Below are 14436 nucleotides of genomic sequence, written 5' to 3' on the forward strand. Positions count from 1 at the left end.
TTTGAGGAAAAGTGAATGGCCATAGTTAATTTAGAATTGGATAAGTGGTATTTAACCCTAGATGTCATTCAGTAAGCACATGAGGTGTTAGTATCACGATAATGTATATTTAAATGACTGATTTACAGTATGTGGAATAACTTCATGACACTTTCAAGGGCTACCCTAATGGATACATAATGTCAGAAAGCCTTCACTATTGTACCATTGTTTACAAAGCATAGACAGTTCTAAATAACTTTTGCTAAAAGATTTGTACACCAGGTTTCTTCAAACTTAGACAAGCGCCTCTTCTTGATATACATGTAAAAATGTAAGTGTGACATACAGATATGTAGCTGGACGGTGGTACAGACAGAGGCCCGTGTTAAATGAAACTTCATAGCGCTGCCATAACAAAACATTAGTATTGTTATTTTATATATACATAGAACTAAAGCAACTTCCTGGTAGCAAGTCTTGGTGATCTGCTTCTTGCCCCTTTACATTTAGTACAGAATGCCAAACTATGACTGAAATAGGCAGCGCTGTTGATGTCCACGTAACTGCCTGTTTTCATTGATTTGGGCACAAAGTCTCATATCCACTTTGTGCTACTGCTGTGGAAAACATTTATCAAAGGGCAATGGAACTTGAAAGGTGCAAAAACTAAACAGTGGGAAGGCCATTGCACACTAGATCTGTTTCTTTACCAACAACAAATACTCACTGAACAAAATGTACATTTCTGATTTCACTGCACACACCAATTCCATATTGTGGTACAAGACATTATACATTGACTGTGACTAGTTTAATGCAAAGATTTCAAAATCAGTCAGCTACTAGGAACTGGACAAGCTCAGATGGGCAAATTGGCCTTATGAAGCCAAACAATTTAGATTTGAGTCAGTTGTGCAATGACGCTAGGAAACTGTTGATGTCACTTCTTTCTTTTCTTCTTTCACAGACCCATTGCCAACAGTGACTGTTCTAAGCATTGTCATCATGGCACCCTGAAATTTAATTTAATTTTATTTATTTATTTATTTAATTTTATTTATTTATTTAACCAGGATATTTACCCATTCAGACTGAGGCCTACTTTACAAGGGGATCCTGGAAAACATGTGTAGTTCAAACTTAATCCACAGCATGCACAGATGAAAGAATAGAACAAATAAGACCTCTGTTTGTTAAGGTGGAGTGAAGGAGAAGCATTGACAGGAGGCTCTAAGCAATTCCCAAATACGATCTTTAAAACCAGAGAAGGAAAGTTGATCAAATTGCATCTTCATACTGTGATGGAAACAGTTCCACGTCCGGGTGTTGAATAGATGGGTCCAGTTTTTTTCTGTCTCTTTATATTTGATAAATGTAAAATAAGGCCAAGATTCAGGCTAGTTATTGTACGATCTGAGGCAAAGAACTGTATCATTTCAGGGTGCTTCCAAAAAACATGTTGAAAGTCAATGGAGCTTGACAGCTGAAAACAAAAGTGCCTAAGCCTCACCAAGGATATTTGAAATGCTGCTTAATTTGACTATTTGTTCCTGGAACAAACAACACTTATTGATGGATAACATCCTTCAGTTGCAGTTGCTTTTTTTCCGCAGAAGCTGTCCAAGTAGAAAAGGACTTTATAATATTTGTTTTTATAATTTACATGCAATACAAACCCCCCCCCCCCCCCCCAAAAAAAAAACAAGCATTTAAAATCCTTTAGAACGGATGAGCCATTTAAATCTGTATATTACAAATGATCTTATAAATTTGTGAAGGTTTTCAATTAGGTTTCATTTCCAGTGGGGTTAGTTGTTGCCATAGATTTGGAGACATAAAAAAAGCACGTACATCTAAGGAGGACATTCTATTAGGGGAATACTACCAGAGCTGAGCATTCACGTTAGCTTTTATAATTCGGGCTGTGATAGATGACAGTGTCCTTCCACCAAAGGTCTTGCGAGGGATAAGTACAATCTTCTAATTAATTTGCTGCATTTGACAGGCTACCAACAGTGAGATCCGCTAGGGAGGCGCTGGTAAAGAAAATACGGCTGTTCTGTTTCTCTGTCGCACAACAGTTCTTGTACTGCAAAGCAGATTTTCTAAAAACAACTACTATCAACAAACAAGCCAAACAAGGCCAATATGCCCAGAGCTTTGTGATTTTCCGTACCTCCGTTATCTTTGCAATTCACTATTTCACAAAGCTTTACCTCATGACTTATTGGACGGGGTCTTTATATCATTGACGTAGTTATAACTTTTTTTTAGCAGTTTATATCCTGTTATGTGTGTTCTCTGTAATTCTTTATTGCTGTTTAAGCATTACAGTTGCAGTGGTCGTTACCTGCTTGACGACTGCTGAGATTGTTAGGTGCCCCAAGCCGATAGAGAAGTAATTGTAGACATTTTGCACTTCCCTTAGCGACATACATCTCAAATATGCAGCTTTAAAAGAAACATATGCATAGTGTAAAGGGCGGAGGCCGGGCGCAAACCGGCGACCTCCCGCACCACAAGCAGGCGCCTTAACCACAACGCAAAAGAGAGGCACGTCTGCGTTCAAGGTTTTTAGAGCGTTTAACTTCATCTCATCTCACCGACAGGGGACAGGACAGAATCCGTAACGGTAGTATATCACACAGCACTGCCCGATGCAATAGCACACATTCATTTTAATTCCAAAACATGACATTTTAAAACATGATAGACCATGTATACCATTTGGTATACCACTGTATTACTGTACCTGTTTTGATATGTCAGAATATGAACATGTTAATGTGGTACCTTTGTACAAATTGCTCATTCTGCTGTAGCTGCCCTTGTGTTCTCATCATTGCCTCTTAGTGCAGAAGCATTGCTTTGCCATTGCGTCAGGGAATGACTTGCAGTACTATGTGAGGGAAGTAGAAGAAGGAAAAACAAACCCTTTTCAAAGTCCTTTGATTTGTATCTGTCGTGGCAGAGCAATGCTGACTGTAGAACCCGAATATTGTATTTGCCATACAATGTTTGGCACAGAAACACAGAACTTCATTTGCCAGGATATTCCTTAACCTCACTTATACCTGTAACCCAATATGGAATTTAAATATGTGGACTTCCTTACAGCTATAGCTATGGAGCCCTGTCATTACATTTAAAAGCTGTCATTTAAGTAATGAGGGTGTTTGGTACAAGGCCTGATCTTGGCCAGAGCGCTTGACTGAATAGCAATTGGCAGGGTATTCATCCCTGTGAATTAGAATATGCTGACAGGGGTTTAGCAGCACTGCGAGCAAGAGTAAGCTGACAACAGATTCACCGCAATGCTGTAACAAAGCAGAGCACACTGACAGCACATTAAACGGTGAGATGTTAAGTGAGCAGCGAGGAGATGTGTTCACCACGCTGTCACTGAACCTTTAACCCTTTCAGTCAGCACAGGATTTAGGGCCTGTTTTATAACAGTATCTATTCCGGAATATAGTAAATTAGAAAATAATGACGTACATTTACAGAAAAACTATTTGTAAATGCTTCATGTGCCGTATTTCATTATTGTTATAGTTTTATATAGACCATGGGGTAGGACATCAAGGGTTTTTTTTAATGGAACTGCTCTATTGTCATAAATCAGTTAATTTAAAAAATAAAAAAAACATGGATGAACTCTTAATGTTTTAAAAACAAACCAGGCTTATTTCATTAACCACCAAATGTCTTACTCTATTGGCACCAACCATGCTTTATCCTAAAGACGCTGTATGCAAACTCAGAGCTTTCTTTAGAGATGACTGGAAGTAGTTTCAAATGGTCTTCTCCTTGCTATTTTATGATGTTCTCTATCACTCTGAGTAGCTATACTGTAGGTCTGTTGCTCCAGTATTAAGTTTAATCAGTTTTCTCTAAAACTTGCTACTTGATTTTGTCTGGAGAATCCTAAGTGCTATGACTGAACATTCCACCTATATCATGTGACAGTGTCACCTCTGAACTCTGCCAGCACAATAAAAAAAAGGTTCTTCGCCAGTCACCCCACAATCTCCCTGGCTTCAAGGTTGTACACACTGTTGTGAGCTCACAGGATATTTTGACAGGAGTATATGGCTCTCTTTTGTACACACAAAAGTTAAGCTCAGATAACACAGGCCCCATGATGCTTTTCGCTACCCCCCCAAGCGGCTGCTGCTTGCTGCTTGTCAGATAATAGCAGCCTGGATGGCGTGTTCAAAACAAATGATCAGGAGCTGAGAGGAATGTATTATATAAATGCAGCATTTACATTTATATTGCAGCATCTCATGTGACCACAGAAAAGCTTGCCCTTGTTTCCACCATGTGGATTCGTCTGTAATTACATTTGTTTTCATCTGCATAATGCTAGTACATACACCCAAGGACAGGAGGATAGCTTGTGATCAGTTCAAATACCAGGCCGTTTATTAGGCACCAGTGTAGTGGTAACTGTAAAACAGCATTGAAAAATAGGACTAACTGAGCTACAATCACAATGTCATGCTTCTAAGGGACAGGGGTAACACAAAAGCAGTTACTGCAGGTACAGCATTTAGCTAAATATAAGTACAGTCGGACACGCCATGTCTCTGCCTTGTTCTAATGGTTCTGCGGTAGCTGGGTGCGGCCCTTTGTTGGTGTTTTTCAGCTCGGCCTTATGGCGCTGATCATTTATTTAATCTACAACTGGCGGGGTTGACTTTGAAATCCTGTTTAACTGACGTTTAAGTGAAATGCCATTAATGCTAATATGGCTTGTGACGGCTATCGGCATTGTGTGGTCACCGGTTTCTGTAGTGTACAGTAACGACAATTGACTGAATTGCTTAATTTTACAGTACTACCAGATATAAGCACACATGCAGAAAACGGTAAAGACGATTAAACGTTTGATAACTAGTGAAGACATGTAGAACGTTACTTGCACTGGTATGTAAACTAATTCAAAAAAGGAAAATGCAATACTTCTGTTTTGATTTTTTTATGTTAAAATATTCTACAGCACGTTACTTTTTTTTTTTTTTTTAACAAACCTCGTTTTTAATTAAACAAAACATTACGACGTAAATGTAAAATAAAATTGACTCAGAAAATGCAAATAAACATTTGTATGTGTTATTAGTCATATAAAGCTATTTTTTATTTGTTGATAAATAAAAAATAACAGAGGTCGTTTACATTATAAGATTGTTGCAGGTACTGTATCGGTATTACTGTTTTTCTGATGCGATTACAATTGCCATTGGTTTGCAAAATTTCGTCTTCATTAAGTGTGGAGTCGCATATAATCTTGTAGGATCGGTTAAAGCGAAACAGACAGGTTAAGTTTATAGAATCGTCCTGTTTATGTAGTTGTAGTAATGAACAAGGGAAGCAGATACGTTTGGTTGAAGCCTTTCAAAAGTGAAAATCGTTCTTCTGATGATCCAGAATGTCAGATGGAAAACATCAGAAAAACCACTAACCGTTAAGCGCTGAAAATACGTTGGCAGCATTGAATGTTAGTTATTTGGCAGTTACTACGCGTACGGCTGCTGTACATAGCAGAAGAATGCTGGGTGCGTTCACGGAGATTATTGTGAGTTGGCTAAATTGGTCAGAATGATCTCCGTGGACGCCATCTCACTATCTCGGCACACTCGCACTCTTCCCACGTCACGTCATCTCCTCGTACCACGTGACCACCCACGGGGAAAGAATACTGTGCATTTTGCTTGCGCGCCGTGCCTGGAGACCTTCGTAGTTAGTACCGCGTTCTCTGAATTCAGTTTCACTTCCAGGATGAACACGGTAATGCACATTACACATGTTTAATTTGTATTTTTATCAGTGTCGTTCACACGGGACTAAAAAACAGGGGGTCCTCAGAGTTAGTCAAAAGCAGAGGACGTCCAGTATAATCTCCCAGACGTGGACTGGTTTTCTTCAAGAGCAGTCAAAATCGCGGCCAGAGGAGGAGCTTTTTGCACGTGATCTGTGAACAATGTGCCGGGTGTAAAACTCGCGTAAAATAATAATAATATAACATGTATTTTTCTGTGTCGAATTAACTAAGTTTGAAATGTAAATGTTCTTTCCTTTCCCCTAAACAAACAAGATTTACAGAAAAATTACAGAACAAAACTTACCAAGTGCAGTGAAGATCGAAGCACTTTACAGCACAAGTTGAGACCGAGACGATCGTCTTTTAATTTTTATTCTTTTTTGAATATCGGTATCTTGTCGACATAGAATAAATGTTTGTTCACATCCAAACATACTTTGAGATTCATTGCTGAAAGCATCCACTTTTATAACTTGTATTTTCACTCTCTTCTACAAAAAGCATTAACCCAGAAATACTGTTATTAATTGTAAAATAACACTGACATGGTCGATTCGCACAAGACTAAACACACATGACGACTGAGTTCTGATTCTGATTCGCACGGGACTAAAAACCAGGTGTCCTCAGAGGAGTTGGTCAAAAGCAGAGGACATCTAGTAAAATCCCAGACATGGATTCATTTTCATCAACGAAAGTCGGTAAATTAAATGTGATCTTATGGCCACAGAAGGCGCTTTTGTCGATGTAAACAATGAACCTAGTCTGAATAATTCATTTAGTTGTACCTTCTTTTCCAAAGGCTAGAATAACCATTCGTCACTTGAGTGATGTACAGTATCTCCATATATCTCCAAATGTTAATCAAAACATCAGTTTTTAAGTCGCTAATTATATTTAGTATTTTCATCCATCCCCGATGTCGGTAAAAATTCCCAAACCACCTGTTTGCTGGTGATTATTAGTCCCGTGTGAAAACCGTTTATATGCCATGCTTAGGCGGTGAGTTGTGGGATGTCGGTGTGGTTCAGTTTTGCGTTCCAGGTGAAGCATTTCTGGGGGAGGTCCTGAATACCACTGTGAAGTACTACTGTATATGGAATGCCAAATATACCATCTGTACATAGCAATTGTACTACACTATACTGCAATAGAAGTTGTTTTTTTTCATAAGGGATTACCCTTGAAATAGCTTATTAATAACGTTAAAAATAGCATTGTGCTTCAAAGACAGCCACCTTTCACACGTAACCATGCTCTCAACCTTTCTCATAGTGATATAGCTCAGAATGCATGTTACTGATAAACTTGCTTTATTTTACAGGAATACATTAAAGAGAATAAGATGGACACCCCCACAAAGGGAGAGACACTTCCATCACTATCAAAACATGCCAAGAATGATGGGAACATGCCCTTGAAAGCTAGTCCAGACACAACAACCATGCTCCCCCAGTTAAACTCTGGAATGTGCAGAGATGACATGCCAGCCTCAACAGTGACTTCACCTAGCCAGTACAGTGTGCAATTCCACCAAACAGGCTGTGGAGGCAAAAACAGCTTTGAGATCATTACTCAGAGGTTAAACCAGGTACAACTATATATATATATATATATATATATATATATATATATATATATATATATATATATATATATATATATCATTCCACTTTATCTTAGCATTGTATGTTAATGTATGCTGTCGGAAATCACGCTGGAACCTCACAGGGCTACCTGTGTTTTTAGATATACATTTTAGACATAGATGATTTGATGGTACATAAGCACTAAAATTAATTTCAGTAGTTATTTATTTTCACATTTATTTATATTTCATGTACATTAATTATTGCTCTTACCAAAAAAAAAACAAGAAAAACATTTGCTAAAGCCAGTGCCAATTGTCCTACCCCCCTTAACGAACACTAAAACCAACACTTGCCGCAAGTCTTCTCTCACATCGTTAAGTAGTTCAGACTAACAACGCTGTCGATTTGTCTCCTGTGCAGCAGGCTTTACGATACAGATAGGGAATGGTCTGTGTCTTATATATATATTTTTTTATTGAGCAGTCAATTCGAGAGTTTGAAGACATTTATGATATTCGAGATCCCTGGATCAGACGTGACAGAGTATGTATTGCCAGTGGATACAGCAGCCTTCACACCTGTGATTAATGTTATACTGGTATTGCATTGTTATGTACAGCAGCCTTCACACCTGTGATTAATGTTATACTGGTATTGCATTGTTATATACAGCAGCCTTCACACCTGTGATTAATGTTATACTGGTATTGCATTGTTATATACAGCAGCCTTCACACCTGTGATTAATGTTATACTGGTATTGCACTGTTATATACAGCAGCCTTCACACCTGTGATTAATGTTATACTGGTATTGCATTGTTATATACAGCAGCCTTCACACCTGTGATTAATGTTATACTGGTATTGCATTGTTATATACAGCAGCCTTCACACCTGTGATTAATGTTATACTGGTATTGCACTGTTATATACAGCAGCCTTCACACCTGTGATTAATGTTATACTGGTATTGCATTGTTATATACAGCAGCCTTCACACCTGTGATTAATGTTATACTGGTATTGCATTGTTATATACAGCAGCCTTCACACCTGTGATTAATGTTATACTGGTATTGCACTGTTATATACAGCAGCCTTCACACCTGTGATTAATGTTATACTGGTATTGCACTGTTATATACAGCAGCCTTCACACCTGTGATTAATGTTATACTGGTATTGCATTGTTATATACAGCAGCCTTCACACCAAAAGTCAATGAAAACGTGTTGTTTGTGTTTGTTTTCTGACAGGGGAGTAGAGGTGGAGACTTTAGCTTGCTTCTTACATCTTTTGAAGCAATGGCAATTAAGCTTGACACTACAGTAAATAAAGAAATCAAAGTAAGGAAATCTATGGGTTATAGCCTATACAGTACGCATATTTGTTTTCTATGTTCTCGTTTCCATCCTTCATGGGTTTCTTTGGTTATTATCATCACAAAAAACAAGTTACTACATTAAAAAAAGAAACACCTGCTAGTCTTATAGTTTTTTTTCATATAACTTCCAGATTTGATCACACCTTGGTGTAGCTTCCCGAATTAAACTTTCTGTATTTCCTTTTCTTCGTTTATTCAGATACTGGAATCGTTGGCCTTTGTAAGTAGAAACATACGAGTGGAATGCATCCATGACCTTTATTGTAAATGTTTGAAAACCTCATCTTCAGGGTGCCGTTTGTCACAGAAACACTTTCAGAAACATAAATCCAAGCTATAATCACATTTATATTACCTTTTATATTAAATGTGTAAACATTCCCTTTAATTGTGTATAAATTAGACATGTGTTCTACACATCTCATTTATATTGTTATTCAACAAAAGTATAAACTTCTAATTTTAACAAAGTTTTACTTGTCACTGTTAATTTTCTCTTCTGCTTGACAGTGGCTGGAGAATGAGGCAGAGCACATAGAAATGGTAATTGTCCTGTGAAAAGGATATTAAATTAAAGGCAGAAGAACACAATATTCCAGGCTAGTTAGACAGTAACAGAATTAAATTCCTTTGCTGAAGTAGCAATTGCATCAAAGCAAAGTAAAGTATAAGCAGAATTAATAAACCTTAAAGTGCAGTTGCAAATATTTGGAACTGTGAAATCTGTGAAATAAAACATTGCCTCATTGGTATGAGAAACTGGGACTGATTTCAAATTCCTGTATTTGAGCCTCCTTACGAGAGGGGGTTAATATAGATTGAGGGACTTTCTGTTTCACCAGCTAAAACCATTACAGCTGCTAGAACCTTGAGAAATCTGTTGAGTAATTGTAATCTTGCCCATTGACCTTTTCTTCAAAATAGCTGACTGGCAGCCATTTTCTAAGTTTAGAATGCGAAACCTTAAGACCCAAAACAGCTGAATGGAGGAATGACCTTTCATATAACCCCTTCAGATTGTTTCATATAAACCCTTCAGATTGTTTCATATAACCCCTTCAGATTGTTTCATATGAACCCTTCAGATTGTTTCACATAACCCCTTCAGAATGTGCCTAATTCTTTTTTTCTTTTTTTCTTTTAAATTTACTTCCCGCATTTGTAATTACTTTAAAAAACCCTGAAGGATTTTTCAAATTGTAGTTACTGGTCACCTCCAAAATGACATGGCTATTAGTACTAATGATATATTGAAGGCTTTACAGACAGTAGTTCTCACTACTGTATGTATTTACTAGATTTGCCTAGAAGCACAGTAGTATAGCAAATATATCCCCTTCTCAGGCAGATTCAGAAGAGGCTGCTTCTAATGTGTATGATGCTCAGCCCCCCCTGGATGAGGAAATCGTGATTCATGAAATTGTCAGACTAGTGAAAGGCTTTCAATGCCTTGATGCTCTAAAGAACCGTGTCAGAGACCTGTCACGGTACAGATTCCCAACCACGACGTAAGTACCAGGCAAAACCAACTTTAATAACCCTTTTTAGATTTTATTACGACAGAAACAGCTCATTGGTTTTAATCAATGAGCCAAGACAGTGTCTGCTTGGTTAAAGGGTTGATCATCCATAATTTCAAGCACTGACTCAATCGTAAATGTCTAGAGATCTGTGTGTCATGGGTTAAAGAGCATTCTGTTCTATCACAGAGTCGTAAATGTCTAGAGATCTGTGTGTCATGGGTTAAAGAGCATTCTGTTCCACTATCACAGTCGTAAATGTCTAGAGATCTGTGTGTCATGGGTTAAAGAGCATTCTGTTCCACTATCACAGAGTTGTAAATGTCTAGAGATCTGTGTGTCATGGGTTAATGAGCATTCTGTTCTATCACAGAGTCGTAAATGTCTAGAGATCTGTGTGTCATGGGTTAAAGAGCATTCTGTTCTATCACAGAGTCGTAAATGTCTAGAGATCTGTGTGTCATGGGTTAAAGAGCATTCTGTTCCACTATCACAGAGTTGTAAATGTCTAGAGATCTGTGTGTCATGGGTTAAAGAGCATTCTGTTCTATCACCGAGTCGTAAATGTCTAGAGATCTGTGTGTCATGGGTTAAAGAGCATTCTGTTCTATCACAGAGTCGTAAATGTCTAGAGATCTGTGTGTCATGGGTTAAAGAGCATTCTGTTCTATCACATAGTCGTAAATGTCTAGAGATCTGTGTGTCATGGGTTAATGAGCATTCTGTTCTATCACAGAGTCGTAAATGTCTAGAGATCTGTGTGTCATGGGTTAAAGAGCATTCTGTTCTATCACAGAGTCGTAAATGTCTAGAGATCTGTGTGTCATGGGTTAAAGAGCATTCTGTTCTACTATCACAGGGGTGACACTTTTTTAAATGTGCAGAAATGTATAATTTGGAATGCAAGTCTTCCAGTTTATTCAAGTCGGTACGAGTGGTGGGGTTGTGGAATTAAGTTTATGAATAGCAAAAATGATGAAAACAATCCCAGTTAGGCCTTGAAAGAAAATTGCAAGATTACATAGAGCATGGATGCCTCAATAGTGAAATGTAACATGTATGCATTGATACCTGTAGATTTGTTATGAAATGTAACATGTATGCATTGATACCTGTAGATTTGTTATGAAATGTAACATGTATGCATTGATACCTGTAGATTTGTTATGAAATGTAACATGTATGCATTGATACCTGTAGATTTGTTATGAAATGTAACATGTATGCATTGATACCTGTAGATTTGTTATGAAATGTAACATGTATGCATTGATACCTGTAGATTTGTTATGAAATGTAACATGTATGCATTGATACCTGTAGATTTGTTATGAAATGTAACATGTATGCATTGATACCTGTAGATTTGTTATGAAATGTAACATGTATGCATTGATACCTGTAGATTTGTTATGAAATGTAACATGTATGCATTGATACCTGTAGATTTGTTATGAAATGTAACATGTATGCATTGATACCTGTAGATTTGTTGTCCAGTTGATATCTTTTGACCATGCATTTTGCTTGAAAGGTGTGTAACATTGTAGTACCACTGATCAAGTGTTTTACAGTTACGGACAATATAATGACCATTTGCGTATCAAACGTTTTCTCTTTTGACAGTGAAAATAAAGTAGTAAAACCAGAAGAGCACAAGCAAGTACAGCAAAGTAAAGTACAGCCAGTAACACAAGGTAAGGACTGTGTTAGTGTCAATGAACTAATATTATTATTATTATTATTATTATTATTTATTTCTTAGCAGACGCCCTTATCCAGGGCGACTTACAATCGCAAGCAAATACAAATACATTCAAGTGTTACAATATAAGTCATACAATAAGAACAAGAAATACAATAATTCTCAAGTGTGACAAACCACAATTCAATAATACAGCAGATAATAGTGAAAGTTACATCAGGATATGATTAATATGGGTTCAATACCTGATCTGTATATATTTTGGGTCAGTATGGCTGCTGAAACCTCCCCCTCTGCATTAGAATGAACCCTGAACTAAACCTTCACAGAGACTAGAATAGAAATCATTGAAACGCTTCGTTTGGCATTCACGTGACTTGCCTTTAAATGTATCAATTGAATTTAATGATGTTGTTTTATGTTCTTTTAACTGGTCTTGTATTAAAGTTTGTACTTTTCCTGTAGTTTCAAGTTAGGATTCCCAAATGCAATTACAAGACCTCCATTGTACAAAGACCACTTTTCCTAATTATTTGAAGTAGCTTTGATCCCAGGTTGGATTGCTTACACCTAAACACGCACACTTATTTACAGAGCAGTTCTGGTTAAGTGCTTCACAGGACATCATGGATTTGCTCAAGAAAACCAAGACAGATGTTAAAGCCGGTAGGTAATGCACTCTGTGTAATGTAAAAACGCACAGTATATACCAAGAATGGTCTTCTAGCCAAGCTTTTCCATGTGTGTGTTCAGATCTTAGTAGAACAGCATCGCTCTCACTATCATTCAGATGAAGCTCATCGATCTTTTAGTTCACTTCCTGTATAGCAAGTGTTGGCAGCGGTGAGGTCATTTTAAAATGGAGGCTTGCTGTAATTCTTGGGGTGAGCTTCAGCCTGCTATGCTGTCCTTTTGGCAAGGCTGTATTTTTTTTTTCATGGTTTCTCATTGCCGTGTAATATGCAGTTCCCTATAAATGCCCATTTCTGAAGGAATAGTGTAAATATACATATATTTATCAAATGTTTGCCTTATTGCCGCACTACCTGTTGCACTACATTTAGGAACCTGGCAGTCGGTTTAGTTTACTTCTGGTAAATGACTGAACACTCACTGCATAGAGCAGCACGATTTCTTTAAAATGTCTTCAACAAAAAAGACACCAGATCAAAAATATGTCTGTAAAGATTGCTCTGTCCAGTACAAGAAGGGAACATTTTACGTGCCTGTTGGTATTTTTAAATGTGTTTATTTACTTTATTTGACAATTCACTGATGGTGAAAATAGAATGTCTTTAAATCCTACAATTTAGCATTTACTGTTTTTCAGGTAAGCATTTACATATTTAGGAACATTTGTGGTGTAGAGAAAATTATCAATTTTGAATGGGAAAATGCTATTTTTTCTGCTTTAATAAATATTATGTTTAATCGTGAAAATACCTATTTTTATACCATGAAATGCAGTGAAATAAGCCATTTTTACAGGGAAAAGAATACAGCCCTACTTATTGGCTAACCAATGATCTATAGGCCACGCCCACCTTTCACTACATTTTGTGAATATCTTTCTCCCTCCCCACTGCATAATTTTCACCCATATGTCCCTTCTGTGGGTTAGTGGTCTTCCATCACCCAGCCTTGGTTGAACTGACCGGCGTTAGAGGTTGCACTTCAACTGACAGTGAGATCCTGGGCCTCACCGGTCCATCATTCAATACCACTTCAGTGAATGCTGTGCCTCGATATTTCAAATTCACCATTTGGTGAAATTGATTACAAACTAAACAAAAATAAACATTGTGTGAATACGGTTACTGAGAACATGAATATAACCTACAAGTATGCTTTCTACAATTGCGATCAGAATTGTAATACTTTAAAAAAATATATATATGTTGCAGAGATAGGAGAAAGATTAAAAGCTCAAATGGCAGACATGCAAAAGGTTGTTCAAAAGCATGTAGACACATTACAGAGGTAAGTCAAGCCTAGATAACAGTATTTCTGGTTAGGTACAGTAATGTTCAGTCTGTCAATTCACATTTTACTTTATCATCCTTTACATATATTAATAGAAAAAGTATATCCCTTGGTAAAAGAGTAGGAAAGGGTAGCAAAGCATAGTAAAAGCAATGAATGCTTGAAGGTGTTTTTCTGGCACCCACACTGGTGCAACCCAAGACTGGTTCATTCAATGAGCCACACTTTTCATGTGCATGTGTTAAGAAGTGATGAAGTTCCCCAAATGTCTGCCATCCCCTTTTTCTGTTGCAGTGTACAACAAGAGCTGGCAGAAACTAAAACCGTGAGTGTCTGTGTCTTCATTATTGTACTGCAGGTGGCACTGTCTGTTTAATTTAAATGTACATAGCAAGAAGAGAAAGACAGAGCTGTTTGTGTCCTGTCTTTAGAAATACAGGA

The 14436-nt window shown here is 37.4% G+C and overlaps 1 long non-coding RNA gene across 1 annotated transcript; it reads left to right on the top strand.

The window, feature by feature from the left end:
- The first annotated feature begins 4379 nt into the window (after positions 1-4379).
- LOC131736977 (uncharacterized) lies at positions 4380-11786 on the top strand. Its single transcript, XR_009328580.1, has 3 exons — positions 4380-4528; positions 7134-7400; positions 7885-11786. It is a non-coding gene; the product is annotated as an uncharacterized LOC131736977 (long non-coding RNA).
- The last annotated feature ends 2650 nt before the right edge of the window (positions 11787-14436 follow it).

Source organism: Acipenser ruthenus, chromosome 4 (assembly GCF_902713425.1).
Source record: "Acipenser ruthenus chromosome 4, fAciRut3.2 maternal haplotype, whole genome shotgun sequence".
Lineage (NCBI taxonomy): Eukaryota > Metazoa > Chordata > Actinopteri > Acipenseriformes > Acipenseridae > Acipenser > Acipenser ruthenus.